Source organism: Agelaius tricolor, unplaced genomic scaffold (assembly GCF_023055355.1).
Source record: "Agelaius tricolor isolate 1412-34295 unplaced genomic scaffold, bAgeTri1.0.p SCAF_1, whole genome shotgun sequence".
NCBI lineage: Eukaryota > Metazoa > Chordata > Aves > Passeriformes > Icteridae > Agelaius > Agelaius tricolor.
This window is the reverse complement of record NW_027269261.1, coordinates 54706387-54733536: the sequence shown is the minus strand read 5'-3', so window position 1 is coordinate 54733536 and position 27150 is coordinate 54706387. Positions and strand designations below refer to the sequence as shown.

Genomic DNA, 27150 nt, shown 5'->3' with positions numbered 1-27150 from the left:
CAGTCTGAAAAATACAAAAAGGTTTTGGCTTGTTGGAATAGACAAGAGTGACAGGGAGTTTCTACTCTCAGTTGTGATGTCCATATTCTCTTTACATGACCAGTGTTTCCCTCCAGCTGGGAACTGGTCCTCCAGTCTGTTGAAAAAGTGTGTGGTTTGCAGAAGCTTATAGTGAACATGCCTCAAAAGTGTTTCATATTGAACACAATACTGCTTTGATTGGCCTGCTCTTGCTTGACATCTTCTCTTCTTTTGCTGTACTGATCTCCAGGAGAGAGGAGTGTCAAAAAAAAAAAGCGCTTTGAGTAGGGTGATTTCTCCAGGCTAAATCCATTCAGGATGAGCCCCTGCACAACACAGTCTGATTAAAACTCCCTTAAGAGTATTGTGTGAAGTGACTAATTCAGACAGCTTCACAATGTTTACGAAGCTGGGGTCCCATATCTGAAACATACCCCTACTTTTATCTATCACAGGGGCTTTTTGGCCCTGACTATTGCTTTCTCTGTGTAGGTTTTATATTTTCCTAGCACTAATGGCAGCAATGTCTGCACAGTTGTATTTAAAGTTGTATCAAAGATATCCAATAATGAGAGCACACTTACAGGGAATTTCAAAGTCATCTCTAAAATATAATTTGGTGCTGAAACTCAGCAAGCAGAATCTCATCCCAGAAGCAAATTCTTTTGTAACATTAAGGGGATTGGGGGTGAGGGGGAGAGGGAAGAGAGAAAATTGCTGTGAAGGTGAACAAAAAAGTGCTTTGTGGGGAAGTGAAGAGACTACCTTCAAAGAGCTTAGAATCCCAATATTGAAGAGAATATGTGTGTAGACTTAAATCTGACAGACAATTTTCTCTTTGAAAATCAGTTCCTGCTTAAGTTCACATTGAGTGTCAAGTGTTTGCCCTTCAAATGAAGCTGAGCACTTATTTTTGAAGGCCTGCTCTTCACTGCAAGCACTAACTCTGCTCATAATTAGTTAATTGTGTGCAAACTCCATCTATTAAATAAGCCCATAAGTGGGCTCTGGGCAGAAAGTCATATTCAGTTTTCTCACTTCCCACTCTTTTGGAGAGCCCCTGCATGAGGCTGGAGTATCTAATTTATCGAGGAGTTCTGATCAAGAAGCTCATGCTGGACCAGTGCAGACAATTAAGAAATGTGAATCCCTTATCACTATCAGTTCTGATAGGGAAAAATAAAAGACACCGCAATTCTTCTCCCTAAACTCCTTTTGAAGTTGCAAAGAGAGATTCACTACCCAGTACCTGTGTGCACCAAAATACAACCCTAACTGTGAGCCTGTGAGTCCCTTCCCTTACTTTCGAAACCACAGTTTGTCTGAGAAAAACAAACTGAAGAGTACAAAGCAGTATAACAATAAGTAAAAATGGAAATGTGAAAAAGGAAAGCCACATCAGGACAAAATTAACAGATCACTATGGAGGGCTTTTATTCATGCTGGATTGACTGGCAAAAGAAGATGCAGAAAGGCTTGATCAGGTAACAACAGTAGCAGGTGGCTAAATGGTGTGTTGGCCAACACAACTACACTTCCCACATGGAGAGGTGTGTGGAATCAGGCCTTCAGCAGGAAGTACTCTGGTCCTTGGGAGGCAGGCAGCTGTGCCCAGCTGTGTCCACAGCAGGAGCACAGGAGCAGCCTTACCCATGCCGACCAAGAGCAGCACTTGCTGTAATTTAGCAGAGCAATGATTTCACTTTGCTCCCTGTGAATGCCAGACATATGCTACAGCTGTTCCACACACAGAGGCAAGACAGGGAAAAGGTTGGTTTCCCAAAGAGGACCATTTTACCTTGGCCTAAATAAAAATAAAAACAAGCCATTGGATGGATTTCCCATTTATATTGAAAAACAGAGAGGAAACTCTTGGTTAGGACCATGCCAACCATCTCCAATGCACTTCCAATGCACTTTCAGTTCAGGATTAGAGCCAGGTGCCATTGCTGTGATGGATGGCAGCACCTATGACTCCTGGCAGAGATTGCTTTGCAAGAGGATGGACCAGGCAGCAAGTAAGCCCTGCCCCTTCCCCACAGAGCTGCACTCCCTGACAGCTGCCAAGACCCTTTCTGCACACAGGGAATTAAGTTTCACAGACGACTGTGAGTTCAGTATTGCATCTATTCTGAGAAATTGATTATATCCAGGCCAAGGAGAGCAAGGCAAAAACATGCCTGGAGATCTGCCCAAGGTCACATCATTAATCTATTGGAGAGCTTGAAAGGGAGGAGAGATAGATCTGCTGGCTCCTACTCCTTTGATTAATAACCAAACCGACATGTCCCCTCTTACGCCTGGTGTAAATCCAAGTTAATTAAACCAACTTTGGGTGTGAACATTATTAAATCAGTTGAAACCTGGCTAATATCAGATTAACTTGCACCTGCAGATGCAGAGCCACCAGTCAAACTGCCATAACTTGTTTTGAAACAAAAATTCATGGATCTCCACAGTGGTCCCACCACCCCATCTGGTTTGGTGTGGAATGACACCTCTGCAGCCCAATGCTTTGGCAGTCCTGGGAAAAGCTGTGCATGGCACAAGGAGGGTAAGGAAAGAAAAGCCAGGCTATGCCTAGTGATACAGGGCTAATACAAGGGGATGTAACTGGCAGCCCTAAATTTTCAGTTGAAAGAATTATCTCCGCAAAATATATAATATTGTAGCTGTAATTATTAGGAATTGGGATTATCTATTCAAACAGTTGAGTAGCCTGGGGAAGTAAGACGTGGAGGGTGCCACAGAGTCTCTAATTAAACCAGCTGACCTAGTTGGGAAAAACAAACCATGGCTCTCATCAGCCCTTCTTTGCATCCAAAATGAAAGCCATAGACTTTGAGCTAAGAGCAGGCTTGAAACAATTGCTCTGAGTGTTCACCCTTCCACAAAGCAACTCAGCAGAATCGTGATTTGCATGTGATACAGAGTGTGTAAATACAGGTACCTGAATCTCACCTCTGTGTTTGCTCTGTTTTGTATTGCCCAAAACAGCAAAAATAAATGCAACAAAGCCCCTTCTTACTCATTTCAAACATTGCCATGTCATGGCAGCTTCTCAATCTTGACCATCACCACTTAGCTTTTGGGTCAATGTTTCCTGGCTATGCTGATATGCCTTGTGGCTTAATTACAAAGGAAGCAGTGACTGCTTTAAAGAGAAGTTCATTTCAGGAATTCACTGGTGAAAGGAGCCTGGCTTTTAGAAGCACTTGAAAGGAAACACCAGGTGCCAAGTGCTTTGGTCTAGAAGTTCTATTTTCTTGGCTCTCAGCAAAACATAGAAGGGAAGCCAAGAGAAAAGTCACATTACTGCTCAGCATCATTCTTTGCTCACTCCTTTATGCTGAAGGTCCTTGTGGATGGAAATTAGGTTCCCATCAGAGATAGGTATTGCCAGAATTAGCAGCAAAAAAGTCTGGTCTTGCCATCAGAAGTTCATTAGCATACAAAATGTCTCTGTAAGTGAGAATTGTGTCGATTGCAGATGCTGTGCTCCATTGTCTTCAGTGCAGCTGTGCACAGGCAGAACACTTCTCCCACCCTTACTCCAGGATAATTCATGTTCAGCTCATTGCAGTGATGTGGAGAGAAAGACCAGAGAGCAAGGGGTTGTGTAGGAAGAAAGTGCTAAAACTTTACGCAAATTATACTTTACAAGCATGAAAAACAGCTAGATGGAAGCAAAAATCAAGATAAATAGGGGGAGGAGAATGGTTAATTACCTTGCACTTTGCAAGGACTGTGTTAGCCTCAGATAGGCTCTCCTCAGTGTGGGATAGATAATTCCCAACAATATCACCACAGTGCTCTCAGAAAGATAACGCTGAAAAGGGAAACCAATTTTAAGGAAAACAATGTTATTTAAAAAGACAGAGATTTCACTGTACGGTCATTTTGAAGTGGGCAAATTAACAATTAAAAAGACTCTCATGTGCCATAATCTCTGATTGTTTTATTTTAATAGCTATCTCAGTAGAGAAGATTCTCTTCAGTAACTAGAGATCTCATTTCTGTTAATTTTGTGCAACTCTAAAGGAGTCACTGATGTTCATTTGTAACTTGCCACACACCCCCTCCCCCATCATTGCTTCTTCTAAGAATATGTCTCTTGAAAGCACACTGATTATCAGTGGAATTTCTCTGCTTACTTTAAGCTTTTGTGGTCCAAACTATAACTGCTGACCAGTTAGAAAGTGGCCAGGAGAATGCACAACAAATATGACATCCAAAAACTATCCCCTTTTCCCAACTGTACTCCACACTGCCTCACCATCTGGAAGCACTGAGAAAGACAAAAAATGCTTGCACAAGTCTGCATCCAGACAGCAGCTCTCAGGAGGACAAATTTCAGCTTCTCTGACTCTCCAGTACAGCATTATCTAAGGGCCTTGATGCATTTTAATAAAAAATCCTTTTTGTGCTTACATACTGCTTAAGCTTAAAGGAACTGAGAGATGAAGCCGGACCTTCACAGGTGTTAGCTGCTTCAGAAGACTCATGGGAATATAGACCTAAGTGTTTACTCATGTTCACACGTGAAATCTGGGGTGGAATCAGAAATGGAACATCTCTTGTCTGAAGAGCACATTAACAGGTTAACATTAAAACATCCATCTTTTCTAATGGCGATACCAAGTCCCAAAAACCTTCTCCCATGAGAGTGCTACGGCAGCAGAGAGATATTGGGAACAAGCCTTTGCTTTGCAGCAAAAGCAGCTCATCTAAAAAAGATATGTATTTCTGAAGAGCTAAAAGAAGGAGGAACCCCACAGCCTCCTAAAATAAATACAGAAATCTACACATATATATACACAGAACAGAATACTGTTCATTTATGAACCTGACGACTTGTGGCAGAGCCAACATAGAATCTGTTTTGAAACCAGTGAAAACAGAAAAGGTGGGTATGAGTCACATTGTGTTCAGAAATGGTCACTTTACCTCTGCAATGAGCTAAATACATTAATCAATAAAGGGTTAAAGGAATAACTGAACCATGCAGCTTTCCAGACTGGTTACATCTAACCCATACACATGATTTCGATTTTGGGGAACCTACGCTTGCTCCTCACTTTGAAACCTGGCCTCACTGCTCTGGCTTCTGTTATGCAGAATGCTAATTATCCTACAGAAATGATACTGCAAGGCTCTGGGAATGCCTGTGCTGTGACTTGGTGGCATGGGTTTCAGTGCTTTAGTCATCGTTAGGGCAAGTCAAAGTTTCGGGTAAAACTTTATAACATGAAAAATTACTGTCTCCCCAGAAATAAATTATTTCTTATAAATTTTTCATTTTATAATTTTTTGGGGTTGTCAAGTAAAACAATTTTTCACTTTTCCAGTTTGGGGACTTGTCTATTCCTTTTTCCTCTCCACCTTTAATCCAAGGAGCAAGGAAAATGGGTAGATAAAACTAACATTTAGAGATACTTAAAAGGTGGTGAGAAAAATAACTAATGAATACCCAAAAGCTACAACAAACCAGTTTAAATTTTCTTTGTACATAATTTTAAGAAGCTGATTTTTTTTTAAATATTTTTATTCTATACACATTACCTCTTTTTCGACAGCTCTCATCAAAGCATTACACCAGTGTTTCACTACAAAGCCTGTAACTGAGGACAGTTTCCTAGCAAACCCATTGAAGAGACAGTTTCCTAGCAATCTCATTGAAAGAAATGTTTTTCTCCATTCTGATCAAAAGGATGGAATCCATATGTCCACTGAAGATGTATATATCCTTATGAGCTCAAGGAAAATAAATCTATGTATATTTGCTCTTTTTTTACCCTTTCATAATTTATTGTCAGAGAATTAGGAACAGCAGGAGAAATAAAATACAAAAAGCAGCTAAGGATGGCAAAACATTTTACAGAAGTGGATCGGAATAATTTTATCCCCTTCTGCAAATGAAGCTGTTGAAGCACAGACAAGAAAAGCAGTACACTGGAGTCAGTGACTGTCCATATTTCTTAATTGCTGCCACTATTTGCTGTCCATTAAACCTCATCCACAGACAGTGTTCAGGACTGGGTGGAAGAAGCACCCCTTGGCATTCTTCCAACTAGGCCAGAAATGAAAACAAGTTTTGTGTCCTGGGAAATTGCTTCTACTGGAAGAAGCCTTTCCAAGTTGGAAGAAACAGAAATATGATTGGGATTTTCATCCCAAACAAGAATAGCAAACAAATCTGACATTGTACCAGTCTTGGGTATTGTTCTTCTGGCCCCTGGAGCACAGTTCAAGTCTCAGTGTCCATCTACCAAGACCTCAGTGCTGTAGTCAGACCCTCAAACAAGAAGGGACAGAGTTTTGCCAAGACCTAGAAAACTGGCTGGCCTACAATCCAAATTTCTTTTTTCAGAGAGACTTTGGTATGCTAATTCATACCTTGTAGCTCCAATTCTACACCAAAAAGCTGCGGACAATAATCATTCTCCTGTTAATGAGAAATAGTTTGCAATTTCCCCAGAATGAGATCAGCAGGAGAGCCAGGTATTATTAGCACCACCTGGCAGGCTAACTTTATCTGCCTGCAAGTCCAAGAACAAGCAGTGATGCCAACACACTACGATTTCTCTAAAATGCATGGCTCTGCAACTCCAGTGAGCTCCCCTGCCTAGAGGGAAATAACTTTGGAAAAAAAATGTTCTGGCAAACAGGGGAGCGTGCCCCAATTCATCACATCCTAGTAGCTAAGACACTTCCTGATATCTAGACCATTCATATTGTCTTCAGACACCCAAACTCATAGCATTACAGAATCACCTCTTCACAGGGGACATACAAATTACCCTCAAAGGGAGAAGTCAGACTTGATGATCAGGTCATACAAAGGTTTGGGGTTTTGAAGCACTTTTTCCACCTCATTCAGAAATCCAGATAGAACAGCCAGCTCTCAAGGACATTGCTTGGCTTTGAGATATGCCCTGAAGAGCTACAGTAGGTCCAGAAATCATGACTAGCATGAACCACATCATAAACACACTGTAGGCTTTTTTCACCTGTGGCAGCTATATTGAGGATAATTTCACATTACTTAAGTGCTTCAGAACAATCATGTTCTGTGTGAGAGGATGCAATAATGTGAGAAATGTGTTTATACAAAACCACAGATCCCATTTCAGCATTTTAGGATACGTAGCAGGTTTTGCTCTTTGCTGATGAGCAATGCTGCAAGGCAAGCAAAGCTGCCGTCCCTACAGCTGTATTGTGCATGTGTCTGTCAAGTAAACTGCACTGATGGGAGTGATGGGTGGTATCAGGAATGTGTAGCAATCTCCTGCTTGCACTGGGCAGGAGGAAATTTTGGGTCATTCAGAAGAAGGGAGGAAAATGGGACACAGTGAAGAGCAGAGCAAGACTACACCTTTCCCTGGTGTTTCCACCTTTCAAGTTCAACAGGGGTTTCCCCTCTCTTCCCACATGTGGGGGACCCTAGGAACCCAAGGTACAGCAGGCCACTTCAAGGCATGGCCCATGGAAAATTTCATCCCCCTTGGAAAAGCCAGCAGGATCTGATTAACTGAGTGAGAAAGGTGAAAGTGAGTGTGACACCCGTGTTAACCTTACTCTTGTATTTATAGCTCCTACATTCACCTATCAGCAGGAAATCTCTTTTTCTACTGTACAAAAGAAATTTCACTCTGCTTTGTGGTTTGTACAGCTTATAGTAGGATGATCCTCCCTTAAACAATGACAAAAACTCTCCTAAACTGTATTGCTATTCAAGGAACACTGTGATGTAGGGATACGTATGTCTGCGAGACCTGATAGGCAGAGATATATATTTTTACAGTTGTAGGATTTATAAGGCACAATTTGAGAAGGATCTGGTTCTATCAGTTTCTACCAGTCAGCATCCTAAACACATAGAGAGTAAAAGCTGAACGGGATTCCAGTAAGGCCTAGAGCCCACTCAAGGAATAAGTTTGCAAAGGATACAATTTCCAATTTTACTTTAAAAATCCCACTAGTTTCTTTTTTATAAAGAAATTCGTCTCCACTCTTAGCTCTACGTCAAAGGTTTTGTTTGAAAATTTGAAATTAAAGAGAGAATAACTACATGAGGTGATGAGTTTCATTGGATCACTCATCCAAAAGGTTTCTGTGGTGAAAAGCTGCATCCCACCATTCCTCAATGCAGCACTGCACACTAACCTGACAGTATTTGGTGCGCACAGCAGTCCCTTATTGCTCAATTTCATTTCCCTACAGTGTCTGGTTAGCAAGCAATAGCCAGGAGATGCCATTCCCCTTAACTTAGTGTAAGTAGCAAAGCACATTCTCCTCCCTTTATGTCTTGTTTTTGAGGCAAACTCCTTCAACTCCAATCAAATTAACTGTTCACGAGACACTTTGATCCCCAGCATGCACTCCCAACACATGCTGAATAATGCCAGATTTTGTTCCCATAAACAAATCCCAACAAGTGCCACTGTACTGTCTCCAGTCTTGTCTGGCAGTAGTCAGCCCAGGCAGGATCTGAGAGAGTCGTTTCACTTCACACACAGCTCTCAGTGAATGCCACCATCTGCTTTTAGGTGGTTAAACAACATCTACAGTGGGTCTGAAAATATCCATCAAATCCTGCAGCTTCTGACATGGGATAATTTCAGCTTTCTGCTACACAAGCCTTGGCCAAGTGTGATAGACTTGCTCTAGACTTCCACCAGTGGGAAAGGGAAGATGTCTGATCTGTAGTGCTTTCCTTCAGAAGGGCTCAGGGCCAATGATCCTTCTGCACTCCAGGCCCCTCATCCCTCAGTTGCACTGACAGTATAAGGGAGTGCATGGTGAGCTGGGCTGTTCAGTCTACCCAAGTCTGCAAAAAAATGCAAAGAGCAAGGTGGGGCAGGGAGTATTTTTAACCTACATCAGCTTAATTTCCAAATTTCAGCCTATAGCCTGAAAACTCCATCCAGCCCATGGAGAAACTGATACAGAACAGCAAAGACATCCAAAGTATTAACTCCTGCTATATCCAAAAATGCAATACTGATGACAGTTGGTTATCATACACAAGAGCAAGAGATAATACCAACATAGTAACTCTGACATCATCCTCCAGTATTACTGAAGGGAAAATTATGAAAAAGATGCCTGGGCATCATGATTCTCCAGATGAAGAAATCACATAATATGTACAAAACTAGGCTACTGCAGCAATCTTCAGACTTTTCAGATCAGATTGGTGTTCTAAATACACTTATTTTCTAACTTTTGGCTGCAGACAGATGACAATAATTGCATGATCATAGTTACAACCCAGATGTGGTTGTTTATGATACTTTTCAGCAGACACAAGGTTTACTTAAAGGCATCCCCAGAATGCTGCAGAAGCATTTACCCCAGAAAATTAGGACTGGCTTCTTTGCAGGAATTTAGAGGGCATAAATATCCACAGGCAACAGGTATTTATTTCTATGCCTGCAGGTAAAAACAAGTGGTAATAGTAATTGCAAAGCAATACATTTCTAATTGCAATAGATCATACCCTTCAAGGCTAGACTTCGAGATTAGTTTCTGAGTCCTGAAGCATACTAAACAGTTCTTCTAGCAAGATGCAGCATGCTATCAGCAACATAAAAGAAGGAAGTATACAATACCTGTTAGAAACATACACACATGAAAATGAGTTTAACACTTCCACATACTAGCTATAGAAGCTTGCTCAGATAAAATCCACGTGAAGAAAAATGTTTTATTTGTTTTAAATGTTGCTGACTGCATAGTATTGCCCACTGTGCCTCCAGACACGGGACAGACCTGGCCTCCTGACACAATGGTGCTCAGAGAAACAGCCACAGCACAGGTGCTGCCCTGCTCATCACCACACACAGACTTGGCTGACAATGGAGCTGCACAATGGCCAGAGCCCGCTGCCAGCAAGAGCTCAGATCAGACTGCAAGTGCTCCCTTGGTAAGCCAGGGCCATTTGTACTCTCCACAGACCCCTCCTAGAAAAAACATAGACCTAATTATTAACCTGTACAATCTGCTTGTGTGTTTTTGTAAAGGTTATGAAATAAGCAGTTATTTTTTGAAAACCCTAGGAGAAAGACTTAAGAATCTATTTATTTATTCAGTTTTATCGTACAACTACATGCCTTATATACCTTACTAGGACTTTCACAAGGGCTATAATTTGAGGTTCTTATTTAAGTACTTCTCAGAATTAAAAAACAAAATCCTCCTTCTCTTGTGTTTACATCCTTCAAATTTGTCCCTATACAAGTGCTTATTAAGCCAGCTTAGCTGAAATATTTTTGTCCACTTTTGGTTTTTTGCTGCCCTCCGTCAAACTTTTTTCTGAAGAACCTGTTGTCTAGAAAACTGGGATCTTGTAGCAACAATTAACTATGAGAAAACCATGACTCATATCCAAAATACTTTATTTTGAAGTATTTACAGGCCTAATACCACATTACCTCCTTGCATTCTGTACCATCAGACTGTGCCTCACATGGTGAGGAAGTCCTGAAGTACTGGGCATTTTTCAAGAGAATGAATATTGAATCACAGCAACTTTAGGCAGAGCCAGAATACAGCTTAGGTGACAGGAGAAAATTAAAATCAGCTGACCTGTAACTCCCAGGAAGCACTGACAGATGTGGACTCACAGGAGAAGGATGTAAAGACAGTAACAGAGACTAAAGTGTTTTTACTGCCCTAGTGGCTTCTGCCTTTGCCCTCTCCTGGCCTTGCCCTGAAGCCCTGTGTTCCACCCTCATGCTGATGGCTCACACTCTCTTGTTGCACACCACTGCAGCCCCTTGCTGGCTCCTCTGTCTCTAAAGGTATGTTGAACCCAATGCAGCAACTCTGCAAAAGAGTTTGTGCCAAGGTGTGCATGTGCACACATATGTATGTCTGACACACCTTCCCACCTTGGATGCCTCTAACACCAAGAGGCCAATCCCTGTTGCAGGGCTCAAGGCCAAGGGCATGTCCCTGCACAGGGGAGCAAGCAAGGCTAAGCCATCCTGGTTCCTTACAACTACATGAACAGGGAAAAGTATCTCCACCAAAAGTGTTTCCATACTCAAGCATTCACTTCTTAGAGGGAACACCATTTTCTATGGAAGGTACGCACCCATTGCAAATAATAGAGGTACTTCAGCAAAAATCCATTTTTCTGTAACATGGGAGATTTTCACTCAGACCTACTCAGATCTTACTGACGAATCTCAGCGCAGGCTTTCACTAATTCCTTGAGGTCATATCTGTTTACCTTGTGCAGTCAGAGTGTCATTGCATCCTCACATCAACCATATTGCCCTTGTCTGGACCTGGCCCAGCTGTGTGCTCTGGCCAATGTGCATGTAGGGCTTCTCTGCAGCTTCCAGACTTCCCAGGGGAACTTTGATGGAGAAATAGGTATTCTTCAGCTTAGTGGTGACATCCAAAGATATCAAGAGGGAAAAATTTGGAGGAAAAGAAGACACCAAAACCTTCAGCATGTTGGGTTGGCCCAAAGCAAACAGGAGCCTTCCTTTTGATGCAGTATCTCACAGTTCCCTTCTGGACAAGATGTCCAGTACATAGGTGGACAAACACATCATGCACTCATTAAGCACCTGGCTCACCAGTCTGGCACAAAGGGTTGTAGTGAATAGGGTGACATCAGACTCGTGACTTACCACCAGTGGGGTTCCAAAGGCTCCACTCTCAGCCCTGTGCTCTTCAACGTCCTCACAAACAACTTGAACACAGAACTGGAAGGGATACTGAGTAAGTTGTACTGATACAAAACTGGGAGGAGCTGTTGAGTCTCTCAAGGGCAGGGAGGCCCTGCAGAGAGACCTTAATAAATTGAGAGCTGGGCAATCACCAATCATATGAAGTTCAACAAGGGAAAGTGACAGATTCTGCATCTAGGTAGGACAACCCTGGATGTATGGACAGACTGGGGAATGAGGGGCTGGAGAGCAGCACTGCAGAAAGGGACCCGGGGGTCCTGGTCAGTGGCAATTTTAACATGAGTAAGCAATGCCCTGGCAGCCAGGAGGGCCAACCCTGTCCTGGGGGTCATCAGGCACAGCATGGCCAGCCAGGCAAGGGAGGGGATTGTCCTGCTCTGCTCTGGGCTGGGGTGGCTTCACCTCCAGTGCTGGGAGCAAATGAGCACCACAATAAAAATGAGAGGGGTATAAAGCTGTTAGAGAGTATCCAAAGGAGGACCAAGAAAATGGTGAAGGGCCTTGAGGAGAAGCTGTATGAGGAGTGGCTGAAGTCACTTGGTCTGTTCAGCCTGGAGGAGACTGAAGGGAGACTTCACTGCAGACTAAAACTTCCTCACGAAGGGAAGAGGAGGGGTGGGCATTGATGTCTCTTAAACAGTGACAGGACCCAAGGGAATGGCCTTAAGCTGTACCAGGGGAGCTTAGAAAAAATGTTATGGATATTGGAAAAATGTTCTTCAGCTACAAAGTAGTTGGGCACTGGAACTGGGACCTGGGCACGCCCCAGGGAAGTGGTGACAACACCAGTCCTGGTAGGGTTCAAGAAACATTTGGACAGTTCTCTCAGGCACGTGGTGTGACACTTGGGGATGGTCCTGTGCAGGGCCAGGAGCTGTATGTGCCTTGTGGGTCCTTTCTAATTCAGCATATTTTCTGATTCCTTCAGGAATTACCTCCACAACAAGCGGCAGCCGATCCCATCTTGGGCAGCATCCATTATCACCATGGGCAGACGCATACTCCCTCCTTCTTCTCCTCTGCGTCCACTTGAGTAGTGGGCATTACTTTTTTCTCACTCACCATGGTAATTTGCAGATATTAAATTATACTCAGAAGGGCCTATAAAATATGAGCAAAGCCAAATAAGAAACATAGCTCAGAAAATTTATCTTAAAAAAAAAAAAAAAGGAAAGGAAACAAACTACTATAAAGGCTATGGAATTAAAACAATGTCTTTTCCCAGGTTCATGCTGAGCTCTAGGTGCACACAACATTTCATGCAAATCAGACGTAATTTACTGTGTGATTTGTTTCTCCAATAAAAAAAGTGAGAATATGGAGAATAATTTTCCCACATTTTAGCTACACATTTCTCCATAAATAGCATAACTATTATAATGACTCCTCACGTGAGCTTGTAGAGTGATTGCCCCTGTGTGAAACACAGGCAGATCATTTCTTTATTGTGCTCAGGGTGCCTTGGAGCTCAGTCACAAGGGTATGTGTGTATGTGCACAAATACACAAGCACATATATACTAGAGATAGCACTACAAACAAATATCTGTACAGGATGTGGTGTATGCTGTATGATCTGTGTACATGTTTGTGTGCATGTGTGCATCAACCACTTTGTTCCCATTGCTCCCCTTGTCCAGAACCAACATATTCCCTCATATAATGTGGCACTGAACCAGCTCCTGGTGACAAACATCGGGCTACGGCTACCACAGACTTCCCAAAAGTAAAGACTTTTTCCCTGCAAATGAGAGAGATTTCATCAGTTGCTATGTGGGCACGTAGGAGTTGCCAGATACAAAATTAATCTGTAATTAGCAATATATGTGGCAAGTAAATATAATGGTGTCAACATAACATGCAGTGCTGTTGCTAACCAAAGTCATTGCAAGGCATAATTCATTTCCCATTCCTCCTAGTATATCACAACATGAGAGGCAACAAAATGTTGAGTCCTTCAGTTGAAAAAGGCCTGATTATCACTCCTTGGGGTATAAAAGAGGTATTGCAGACATGGCATTGTCATAATGTCACTTCCAAGGTGAAAAGCAAAGCATTAAATTTTTTCTCAAAAGCATTTTATTCAAATTGCTGGTTTTTAATGAAAAAAAAATAACTGGGAAAAGTTAAATTGGGGCTTGAGATAAGGCAATTTTTGTGGAGAAACACATGTGTGAATATTTCCTAGAAGAAACCTTACCCACAATGTTGGAAAAACAGGTATAAAGCAGAACAAGATGCAAGGTTTTGAAATGCAGAAGTTGCTTATTCTGTTTCTAAAATGGACGTGTAAGTTTAGAGACACAATCACATATATACGAGGTGTATGAGTGACAATGAATTTTTATAATAAGCCTGCATGGAATATAGAAGTGAGAAAAATAGGTGGATATATTACAGTGAGATTTTGATATTATTATATATTAAAGTATTTTATTACAAATACTTCTGTGGCACTTACTTAGAAAACCCAGGTTGGGTGTAAGGTTTGGAAGGGGGAAGTTATTTTGGTAAAGTAAAGCAGCTATTTTCCCAGCTGAATAGTAATGGGAGAATAATAAATTCTTGATTGCATTTTCTTGCTTTTTTGACATTGTGTTTTAGATTTGTCATTTGTATATATTAATACATAATCAGCTTTGCAATAAATTCTGTTTGTGAAACCATTTCCTGATGGTCTTGATAGATTTGTACACAGAAACAGAAAGGCAGGCATCAATAAGACAGGCTTATTCAAGATGTAAAAATGAAAAACTTAATCAAAAATACTGAGTTTATTTGTAAGTTTAGCAAAAAAAAAAAAAAAAACAGGATGAATTTCAAGTTAAACAAGGGACATGAAACATAAAGCTCCCAACTAACATTTGCTCTGAGCCCAGTATTTCAGTTTAATAAAAAAGAGAACATGCTCAGGCAATGAAGAAATACTGGTAATGACATTTTCCATTTGGGAGAAGGAGGATAATGTCAAAGGGTCACTGTTGTGCCAAGTCTGATAAAACCTGGTGCATCCTACTCACAGGTATGAGGCACAAGAAGCAGTGCTTGTGTTTTTTCAGTGATAAGTGTGACTTTTCCACCCCTTCACTCATCATAGTTCCAACAAGTAATGCAAGTTTGCCCCCTTGCCCAAGGATGTCCACCCTGGCTAAAATATTAATGATTTCAGGTGTGCAGACATCTGGTCTTCTCCACATCCCCACAAAATTGTATTTCTTGATTGGAATTGTGAGAAAACCCATCCAGATAAAGTTAAGGCTTCATGCCAATGCTTAAGAAAGTGATGTCTGCAAGAAGCCTAAAAAAGTAGCTTCAAATAGACGTGAAACTTTTAATTGACTGAAGTAAAAGTGAATCTCATTCTAAATTCTCAGTCCCTCACCAGGAACAACCATTCAGCCCCTGGAGACCTATTAAGGTGCTATGAGGTGCTGGAAACCTGACACCTTGGCATCTCCCCCCAGGAGCTCATGTTCTCAAGGATGAGAAACCTTTCTGTCACTCACCTGCACCAAGCAGGTCAGCACTCCTCCTCTGCCTTCTTATTGTCCCAAACTGTTTTGAGATCAAAAGCAGAGGAGGGGATACCACTCTGGTTTGACTCTGGGGTGAAGGCACAGAGCATGAGCCATTTTCCCCTTTGCAGCATTTCTCTGCCAACCTACTTGGCGTGATACCTCTCCAAGCAGGGCAAGCCTCTCACTGCCAGGAAAGCTGAGTCAGCTTTTCTATCATTCACACATTTTGCAAACAGATGAAGATTTTCTTCACTGTCTTTTCCTTTTGAAATTTTTCACAAAATCGTTTTATATATGCAGTGCCTGTGAAAAGATTTTGTTGCATGTGTTAAAAATTTGGAATTCCAGCTCTTGCAATGGCATATCCTGCACACTGCATTTGCCTAGCTTGATTGGAGTAGTATGACTGTGAATTGTATTATCCTTGACAAGGGCCAAGTCAGAATCTGTTTCCTGCCAATAATTGACAGTGTGAACTGGAAAGTCACTATTTTGCTGGAACAGTTATGCCAGCAAATTGGTTTTCAGGTGTATTGCTGGTTTTCAAACCCTCCGGTAATGAGGAACATATTAAACATCTAGACTGATTTATAGGAAACGAACCCAGAACAGGTGCTGCTACCTCAGCCCAGGCTTATTTGCTAACAGAATATTAATAGAAATGTTTTATACCAAACTTGAACATCATATATGACAGGATACCTTAGTCCATCTCTCTCTACACAAATGGTTTTTCTTATGAAGCAATTTCTAGGTTTCAGGCTGAACTCTTTGTTTTCTGGGAAAAAAAAATCAATTTGGGGGCTCCAATAGCTAGTAGACATTTTTATGATAGCTACAATGCAAGTATGTATTCAGAGAGATTTTTCAACACTGCTGGAGTAGCAGTAAACAACTTCTTTACTGCCTGATAATGCAGAGATGCTTACTTTCATAAAAATAAATCTTGAACAGGTTTCAGTACTCCTCTGAAATGAGAGGTTCAGGGACTGGGACAGGAAGACCTTGGAAGGGAATGATACTTTATTGATTTACTTAGGTAACTATTTTCTTGGCAGTACTTAGCATGGGTGCAAAACACCTATTATGTGCTGACTGTAATTTTTTATAGCCTTCATTTAAAATGATGAAGTGGTTATTCCATGCCTGGTAGGACTTTGTATGTTTTGCAAGACACAAGCCTGCTTTCCAAAGTCTGCACAAGCCCTGTGAGCATTCAGACACAGATTTTCTGCTGTCTTTCAGAATGTCCTGCGTTTGAGGTTTTATCTCTACACACCTCAAAAAGCACCTACCCCATTTGTTTGTCCACATGAAAAGATGACTCCATTCCACTCACTACATTTACAATTAGGAGTAATAATATATTCTCTGTATTATACTCAGTACAAAACAAATTCCTCCATTTTCCTTCACACAGTTGATACAGACTTCACTTGTTCTCTTTACTAATCACAATAAATCACAAAGAAGGGATTTGTGAAGTGGCCTATGTGGAGCAGACATCAAAGACTCCTCTTCACCTTCTTTTTATCAAGGAATTATCCAGAAGAAAAAACTAGCATATGTCCAGGGAGTAAAGAAGTCTTGGAAATCCCCAGTTTTAATTTTGCAGAAGGTCTGTCAAAACTTAAGTAATTAATTCTTGTGACCCGAAAACCGGTGTCGCTATACCACATAGACACCTTTCAGACAGGTATCCCTCCCTGTGCTGCTTCCCTGACTCCCCAAGGCTGGAAAGGAACAGGATCACCAAGAGAACAAACTGTTAACCTACTGTAAAGTCACCATTCTTACTGATCTACACGATAAGCTGAATCCACCCTCTGCAAGTGCTTTCCACTGGTACAAAAGGAGCATCATTTGTACAAAAGGAGAACCATAAGTTGTCACCTCTTGGAGTTGAGGGCAGTCTCAGATTGTGCCACAGGAACAAGAGGAAACCAGGATGCAATTTTCATTTCCCAGGACTTTGAAATTTTCCCTTGCCTGTATCAGAAGGATGCTGTTGTACAAGTGAAGTAAACAAATCTAAGGGATACAAAGATTCCTCCCTTGTAAAAAAAGGCCCATTACCCCACTTCTGGGGTCTGTTTGAAGTTCAGATTCAACATGAAAAGTTTAAAAACATTCAGTAAAGCTAAAGGAGTAAGACATTCAGCTAAAGGAGTAAGACAGGTGCTCATCAGCACAAGGACATCATCTTTGTCCCCTCACCACTGTTGAAAGAGGTACCCAGAGGTACTGGCTGTCCCAGGTAAGGGCTCTTTGTCTGGACCTGACCAAACTTCAGCTAAGGTCAGTCAGGACTGGGATCTTTTTGCACTGTCTCTCTGTCTTTGACCACCAATTGCACCATGAAACTGAGAAAACTTTTCAAGAAACCTGCTGCATCTCAACTAAAGATTTTGAAGAGGTCATGGATTAGCTCTGAACATCTTCACTGTTGGCTCTATGAATGGATACTTTTTTTTTTTTGCTTTCCCCAAAACAGAAAAAGGGGGAACAAATAAAGAAATAAGCATATGGATTAAACATTTGGCTGAAAAATAGCATCAGGATTAAATTTTGCTCTCTGGTTTTCTCTATAGCTAACTGAAGTTTACTTATGGTGAGATCAGGGAAAATACAAAACACCTAATAGCAGGTCAGGTAAGATGTTACTCAATAAGCATTGTACATTGCAAGTCTTACACAGAAGGATGAAATACTTGATTAACCTATTCTGGCAACCTCGCACACTGCAAAAGAAAAATTAACATATATCCTACAAACCCCAGAAATAACAGTGTACTTAAACCAGATTTTTTTAATATTATAACTGTAAAAGCTAATTTGAGAGTATAATCATTACGAACAAGATGACAGAATTATTAGCAAGCCAGCAAAAAGAGAATGAGTTGGTAGATACCATCATTACACACTCAGATGCTAGTAGTAGCTTCTTAAAATTGCAGCTGACGGCACAAGGTTGAAGCTGTGCTCCGGATGAATGTAAGTATTAATACACAGAGAAGTTTTCCTGCAGACTCACTTCATACTTCTGTTAAACCATGGCTGTCTGCCTAGCAAAAGTGCCCAGCTTTGGGCCACAGGGAGCTGCCTGGTGAGGCTGCCCCAGATCAGCCAGCTGTCCAGCCTTGTTCCCTGGGAACAAGGAGAACCCACAGGGACATGTTTTGTGGCACTGCAGAGGTAACAGACAGCTTTGGGTTTTTTGGTCTAAACCACAGATTTGGGGCTTTCATGTCCTCTGAACTCACTCAGCTATGTGAAGCGTCTGAAACCTTTCTCTCCTGCTCATCTGTGAGAGGTGACAGAGAGCCAAAACCCTACCATTCCCTGGGGTGATGGGACTCAGCATGACACCTCCAGACCTGGAAGTCATCTATTCCTCCTGCAGGGATTATCTGCCCTCATGTAGTTAACGAGTTAATACTAACCATATGGTTGATTACAGCAATTATTGCAAACACAATGTCTAATGAAGGCAAAAGTATGGTAAAATAATTAGACTTAATTATGACATTCACATTTGAAATTATGTGTCACTTACCCTGCATGAAAGATGAAAAATTCCTCCTGAAATGGAGTAAATTTAAGCTTCCTCTGCCTTCCCCAAAGCCTGGATTCCTGCAGCGTTGGAGGAAACAACAAAAAAAAAGTTGAGACTACATAAGGCACCCAGCCTTTTTTTTTGGCCCACCCACAGCATTTTGTTTTTGTGGGTAACTTTCCCTCCTCACCCAGTGCTCTCACAACTGGGCAGGAAGTTTCAGAGGATCCTGGACAAATTCCCAAGATCCTCCAGTCCCCATGTTATTTCACACATTTGAACATCGTTCCTCACACTGGCATAGCTCGGGAGGCTTTCCTTGGTCTTCCTTCTAATGGCAAGCACGACCCAGAGTTTTCCAAGGGCAGTCCCATCTTCCACTATTTGAAGAGCTCTTCCTTCTCCTTTGCTTCCCTAAGCAGTATCCTGTGGCATGAGTCAATTTTAATTTACAAATAGCAGTCTCATTTTGGAAGTTTGTAACACATACTTGCACATAAAATATTGGCTGCAGTGGGAGAGGGGAATTTTGGGTTGGTGCATTTGTCACAGTGCACAAAATTCCAGCTGTATCGATTTGCTCAATTCATTTTACAGTGCTATTTTCATTAGCTAATCCTGGGGAGTTCACTGCCCTGTATCTATTAAGTACACACTCTCACACACACACATTCAGAGTGGGGGAGGACAGATTTCATTAAAAAGCATCACAGACAGGAAGGTATCCAAGTCACTTCCAATACATTTTATTAGCTCAACTGGAGGTTTTCCTTAGAGTTCACAGAGTTCATGGTTAAAGCTTTTCTTTTGATGGCCTGAGTCATGCAATCCAGGATGCGCTTCATGATCACTGCCTGCTAGCTGGAAAATATTTATGCTATGTGGCTTAAACTTCAGCATGAAAATTATTTTGACAAAATACACAGTAAGAGCACTTGGTCTGCTTTTCTTCGTGTCAATATGAAAGTGCTTTTCATGCAGCCTCTTACTGTATTCACTGTAACAGCTCAATGGGAACCTGCAATGTTAATCAAGAACCTGTGTATGAATGGATACTCTTCACATAACCTGAAGCCATTTTTTCTGCATAAAGTCACCGATTGTAATTTACAAATGGCTGCTGTAGTCTTTTGTCATCCCTGGGAACATGTGCAGGTGCACAGCACATTTTAAGAATGAAAATAATCTTATGTGAACCCAAAACTGCTTGGTGCATACTTAGCAGGGTCTGGAGCCCATTTCTGCCGGGCTTGTCCATCACTCTCCCTACCACAAGCAACACTGACAGCTTCAAAGCACCTGGTCTGCTACAACACCAGAACTGAGTGGTGGGCACCCACGTCCAGGCCACCCACAGGCTCTCTGGCCAGCACCAATTGTTCCCCTGTGCCCTGCCCGTGCTCTGGTTCCCTCCTTGCCTGAGCCCAGCCAGTGAAGCACAGCCACGGCACCCTTCCAGGTGTATCTCAGGCCAGGAAACTCTCACTGGGGAGAAAAAGCAGGCAGGATTGGAAACTCCAGCAATACATAGACACCAATGGGAGCCATCCTCCGTTGCAAAGTAAATTCCAGGCAGCAGTCAGTGCTGCCAATGAATCATGTAATGACAGTGTCCGGAGGAAAACTTGCCAGTTGCTCCATGTAACAAATCACACCCCTTAGAAACTCCTTGCATTTCCAAAAGGTGAAATAGTTTTTCTCTTTCTAGGTGACTTCAGCTGAAAAAATTGTCAATTCAAGAAAGGCAAAAAGACAAACCATGGGATTTCCAAGAGCTGCTCAGGCACCTAAAGTACAGGAAGCATCTGCTTATGGGATCTGTGTTACTACAGATGGGGTCAGCACACATAATTTTCACTGTAAAGGAGCAATATTTTCCAGCAACTCACAGATAGGAGTTTTTGGTGCTCTGGGGTTTGTTTTGGTTTGGTTTTGTGTTCTTTTATGTTTGCTTTGTATATAGAAAAATAAGGTACAGTCAACTCACAATACTCAGTGGGAAACGCAGACTTTTTATTCATTCATAGCATTTGGTAAGGTTCTTCATTCTTACAAAATCCGCATTCACCTAGAGTAGTTTTCAGACCATTCAGAGTTATCTGAGGTTGGAGTCTCAGAAAACTGCTACAGGGCAGGGAAGGAATGAAGATGCATAGGCTCCCTAACAGCCAAGATTCTGAATTACATCACTGTTCCATAAATATATTCATTTTATTCATGTTCATTCCTGAAAGAATTTACTGCACCGAGCCTGTCATCTTAACTATGTATCTTAGAATTGATCATTTCCCCAATTAAGCTGTTCAGGCCTCAGACTTAAAGAGCTGTCACAGCTGCTGGAAGATGATTTATCTCCTGATGACGGGCAGAGCTCCTGACCAAAAATTATTAATGACAGAGCTTCTTTTTTTGAAATAACCTTAACCCAAGCATATATCTTCTTAGTCACATTAATATCTGAACACATACCCCCAATACTTAGCCAGGTATTAAATGGATGTAAAATCCTAAACCTTAGTCTTTTAATACAGAGCCTTTCAAATGAAGAATAAGAGATTAATCCAGCCCTATTCTATGCCAGACTGTACAGCAACTGCTGCTGTTTCATGGGAAATGCAGGCTCTGAACAGTGCTTTGTTCCACATCACTCTGCTAACTTCCACAACAGAACTTCCTTGGGCTGGTCTGGCAAAGGACCCCACCCAACAGAAAAAGGCACAAAGATGAAACATGATATGTATTTGTTCACCAGTTCAGGTCAAGTGTTTTTTGTGTAAGTCTCCTCTAGGGTTTAACACCACTCCCACTGAAGTTACTGAAGAGTTCTGCCATTGGCATTCACAGGGCAAGAAACAGGCCCTTCATCAGCATGGGCTTGTGATCACTGCTATAGCAGTAGGGCTCCATTGCTGCCCTGGATGTGATGACTTTATTGCATTTAATAGCTTAGCAAATTTTAACATAAAATAAATTGAAGGGACATTGTTTGTGGGGATTGTTGTATACACAATATGGCTTACATCTGTGCAAAGGCTTGCTTCCTGATATGGTTGAGTTCTCCTGTACTACGAATGCATAAAAGGATACAGGCACTAACTCAACCCAAATTTTCCCTAATTTTAATGGCCATAAAATCTTTTTCACCTCAAAAACCACCATCACAAATGTCAGTGAGCATAAGATAATTCACACACTCAGCTGAGCAGTTCTACCATATTCCAGATATATGTAAAAACTTCCATTTAAACTTTTGTTTTAATTAGTTCAAGAATTCATCCAAATGTTTAAAAGTTTTAAACAGCTATGTATCTTTCTTCTTATTCAGTTCCCTTATTATTCATTTTCAAAGGGTCCTCTGACACCTATCAAATCTGATAGACGGAGCAGTGATTTCTCTCAGGCGAGTGTAAATCTTACACCATTTCCCACATGATATTACTTTCCACATGTCTGATGGCTCTGGAAACAAGTAATCAAATTAATAGGACTATTTAACTTTCATTCATATCTTAGCTGCCACCATAAATTTTCAACCATCAGAAGACAGTAAAATGTTAGTTTTGCTTTATTTGGAGAAGATATTCATTTTCACAACTTCTGCCTTATTAAACCCAGCAGCTTATTTCTTGGGTAAGACCGTATGATTCACAATGACAGCAGCTTCAGTAACCACTCCAAACTTTTGCTATTTACATTTGGTTTTTTGAACAGGTCATATTCCCAGCATTAGAAGTTTATGATGATTTAATAGGGAGACTGTAAATATAATCTACCTTGGTCTGAAAACTTCAGTAGTTAAAAAAATGCTGTGGGAACCAATTTCAGCAACGGAATTCCTCAGCTGACACACAGAGCTCCTCTTCAGCAATATTCATTCCTGGGTACACATCAAAACTGTCCTCAGCTCACTGTGCTGGCTTGTCACTGCCTACTGCAGCAGCTTCAATAGGTTGTTATTTTTCTGCAAAATGCCCAGCAGTCTCAGCCCAGGATACATAACAGATCATGTCATTTTTTGGGAACAAGTTTTGCTTGCCTGTGGCTCAGTGGAAATAGCACAGAGACCTGCTGGTCCAGGGCCAAGGAACTGAGGGCATGATAAGAGCAATGCAAAAGTCATTAACGATATAAATATGTGAGTTTTTACTGCTCAGACAAGGTGTAGTAATAGCCTGCCTGTATGCTCTGAGCAGGCTGAAATTTCTTAATTTAAATCACCATGAATCATACCACTTTTTCCCCACTGACCATTCCTTGGAAAGGGTAGGTTTTCAACCCACCCATTGCCAGTATCAGCTCTCAGCACAATTCAGTAAAATAATATTAAGTATTTTCCTCTTCAGCCTCCACCCACACATGCAAACCTTTCACTTAAGAGGAAGTGCAAAAAAGTGTGAGAGTTGCTATCAAGATTGCTCCCCACACCTGAGTGGACAGCAACTGAAGACCAGAGTGGTTCTGTGCAACACACACGGCAGCAAGAACAAAACAGCACCTCACCAGTTCTAAGCAAATATCTCCAAAAATTTAAAGCAGGTATTAGTTTTAGTGAGGACACTGCACAGTGACTAAATAGATCAAAACTCACCACTCAGAGTTGAAAACTGCTTGAGCTGTTCTGCATTTTATGGTAATAAAGTGTTTGCAAAAAGATTATAAGTCTTGTGACATGATAGTTTGGCATTTGTGACTTAAAACTACATTTGGACATTTTGCAGCTTTATGATATGGCAAATTCAAGCTTAGTTGGCTAACCATTATCATCTTACTTCTTTCAGAATTATTGCTTCCCAGGCTTATTCTTCCTCTTGGAGATATGTGTTTCTGATTATTTTCCCTCAGATTTATTGTCCTGCAGTTTTCTGGGATGAATCTTAGTTTCTATAAAAATGCCCGCCTACCTTTATAATCTTTTTAGGTCTCTTTTTATTATCTCATTTTCTCTCTAGACCTCCTAATTCAATATCCTCTGAATTTTGTAATCATATTCTTCTCACTTTTTTCTTTTAGATCATTAATGATGGTATTTAATACAACCTGTCTTACACCACTCCTAAAGTTCTGCATGATGATTATAATCCTTAGCTTTTAAAAAGCAAAATCTATTCATAACTCAAAAAGCATTTCATATGTCAGGAAATTGCTGTTAGCCCATATTACAACCAAAGATGCAAACGATGCAGGTACTCACAAAAGCTGGTTTCCTTTCCCTATGTTTCATCTACAGGCAGAGGACAAAGAGATACAAACTCCACTGGAGCCTGTTTTGGAGTGGCTAAATTAACTTTCTACTTTGAACACCCCTTCAGAGGACCCCAACACCTCTACACGTGAAACAAATAGTAAGGTAATATTGCCAATAGCTTTCTTAAAAAAAAAAAAAAAAAAAAAAAAAAAAGAAAAAGAGGGAAAAAAAGAAAAATAAAAAGTCAAGCAATCCAAAAATCCAACAGTCACTGTTACTTTCTGCTGCTGTTTCACAGTTTGGCCATAGCCTCTGGATTATCACTGTTCAATGGTTGGATTATTGACTGTCCAGCGTTAGGGGCAGTCTGATGAGCGGCCATGATGCATTACAGATATTTTTCAAAGGTGGAAGGAGTTTTGTCTCACTTTCTTTGGCCAAATTTCTCTCTGAATAATTAGATTCTGAATGCCTAAAGTGCCAAAGGCTTTATTTAGTTAGGATATTAGCTTATTGCAGTAAAATTACAATGCAATTTTTTTCACCATTATGCAGCTGCCATTATCCATGTGAAGCTCTATGTTGCTAACTGATGAAATGAATTATTACCTCATACTCCTATCACCATATTCATAGAGATGGTGTCCATCCTGTTGGCAGCAAGACCACAGGACAATTTTGTCATTTACTTAACTTAACATGACCCACACCCATAGTCTCCCTGTCAGGAAGTTACTCTGCCACCCCAAGCCTACAAGGAGTTGCAGACATGCAGGAGCTCCTGCGTGTTTAGCAGAACATGCTGTGCAAACACATTAAGATTAGATGAAGGAGTTTGTGTTCCCTGCTATGTTTTAATTAGGTAAAAATCTGCAGGGAACAAAGCTGAGCAGAAGCCTCTCATGGCAGAGCTGTGGCTAGACCACAGGCTCCATACACCTCTTTCATTCTGTAAAAACCTAGACAACCAGTTCCCACTTGCAAGAGTACAACATGGGACCGGGGGATTATCCGTCACAATTCAAACGCAATTCTCTGATAATAGTAACTGTGTTCCACTGTTAGAAGTGATAGACTTACATAATTAGCTGCAAGTGCTATTTCTGTGTGTGTAAAATCTTTTAATTATTTCCTTTTTAATTATTTTAAATTACCTAATAACTCTTTGGCAGAGAGGGATGTATGGGAGGGAGGTAGTGCAAAGCCCGCCATCATTATGAAAGCTTTTCAAGAGCTCCATTATGTGCTGTGAGCATCTGACTCTTTGTAGCATGAGTCACCCACAAAGTCTTGAGCCATCAAGTAATTAAGGTTCTTTAATACAGAGTGGGAGGGGAGGAAGTAATACCATTTGTAGTTATGATCAGTCACATTCCTACAAGTATATATCATAACTGTTTTATAAATGGATTATTAGCAAATCAGATTACAGCACTAATTATTTCTCCCAGCATTTCCTTTGCCCATGTGCTGTGGACTCATCCACTGCCCAGTTATTACTACTCTTCCATCTGCTTTTTTCCCCCCTTTGCTATCTCGCACACATACACAATCACTTATGTAAAGTCACCCAGGACAGGAAGAACACAACAATAACTGTTATTAGCACTGCAAAGGAAAAAGCATTGCTGGTTCTCATTGGAAATCTTCCTGAATGGATACCTGCACGGCAGCCTCAGCACAACATGATGGTTGTAACTCAGTTTGGAGCAGAACTGTGAAAGAGGAATTCACAACACAAAGCCATCTCCACGCTGGCAAGCAATCTCAGAAGAAAAGACAAGAATTGGCAGGCCTGAAAAGAAAACCACCTTTCTCACCTTTACTGGAAAAAACAGGGCTGTTAGGTAAGACATGTTAGATAACTTTTTTTTTTTTTCCTTTTTAATGAAGACTAAGCCCAAGAGAGCTAGATTGTTCTGGGAAAAAAATCAAGGACAGGACAAAGTTAAAAAAGAGCTGATGAAAGGAGCAAAGCGGAGGGGCAGGAATTAAACTAAAGGAAAACTTAGGTGGAATCATAGGTCATATTTGCCATACAATCAATGAAATCTGCTATAATTTTAAAGAACTCCCACAGGATTTAGCAGACCCAAGGAAGTTTAATCATTGTGCCAGCTGTAAGTTTTCACAAAAAGAACAGAGATTCAGATGTTTCTGTTTTGCTGTTTTGCCTACCCTACAAAATTCATTACAATCATCAAGTCAAAGCCTGAAATGTTACACAATATGAAAAGTAAGGCAAAGCTGCTCCCCTACCCAGCAAGGTAAAACACAACTCCTGCCACAGATTTACTGAAGTAAAAGAAAGATTTCAAAGTAAAAAATAATGGCTTGTGAGACCACAGATCTTGTGTCCATTCTCCAATCTTGCTTTTTCCATTTCCAGAAGAAAAAGCAGTCTTGTGCGCAGTCTTTGCACAAATTACTTCTCTGGTTCATAAGGTGGGACTAACATTACTCAAAATATTTCTTAGAAATGGATAAAGAGTGTTAAAAATGCAGGGTTTAGGCTCAGTGCTAATGACGAATTTTCAACAGACTTCTGCTTAATATCTGCTTAATCTCTCGTGTAATCATGCACAACCAATCCCTTTGCTGAGGCTGTCCCCTGACCAACACAAGTCCTCTCCCCACTGCTACCAAAACACTGCTAGTGTTGGATTTTCTCTCACACATATCATACTCAGCTCAACTATATTATGTGTGCATCAAGGCAAAATTCAGCTTTCTACCCTGTGCTGGTTTGGGCTAGGGTAGAGTTAATTTTCATCACAGTACCTAGTGTGGGGCTGTGTTTTGCATTTGTGCTGAGCACATAGTTGATAACACAGAGATGTTTTTGTTATTGCTGAGCAGGGTTTGCACAGAGCCAAGGCCTTTTCTGCTTTTCATACAGACACGTTGGCAAGGGGGCTGGAGGTGCGTGGGAGGCTGGGAGAAGACACAGCCTGGACAGCCAACACCAGCCAAAGGGATATTCCACATCACATGGCATCATGCTCACTATGTAAAGCAAGGGGAAAAAGGAGGAAGGGGAGGGGGTGTTTGGACTTACAGCACTTGTCTTCCAAATAATCATTGCACGTGCTGGATCCCTGCTTTGCTATAGTTGACTGACCCTTGTTTTGCTTTGCTTACATGCACAGCTTTTACTTTACCT

The 27150-nt window shown here is 41.2% G+C and overlaps 1 long non-coding RNA gene across 4 annotated transcripts in view; it reads right to left on the bottom strand.

Annotated features, from left to right (window-relative positions):
• The window catches only part of LOC139593777 (uncharacterized), a 181724-nt gene that overhangs the window by 51280 nt on the left and 103294 nt on the right, over positions 1–27150 (bottom strand). For 3 of the 4 annotated variants that reach the window (XR_011680393.1, XR_011680398.1, XR_011680397.1), the window contains exon 1: positions 12665–13033. This is a non-coding gene — a long non-coding RNA (uncharacterized lncRNA). Of the gene's footprint in view, positions 1–12664; positions 13034–27150 lie in introns of those variants that run through there. The other variant, XR_011680394.1, reaches the window with a different exon arrangement.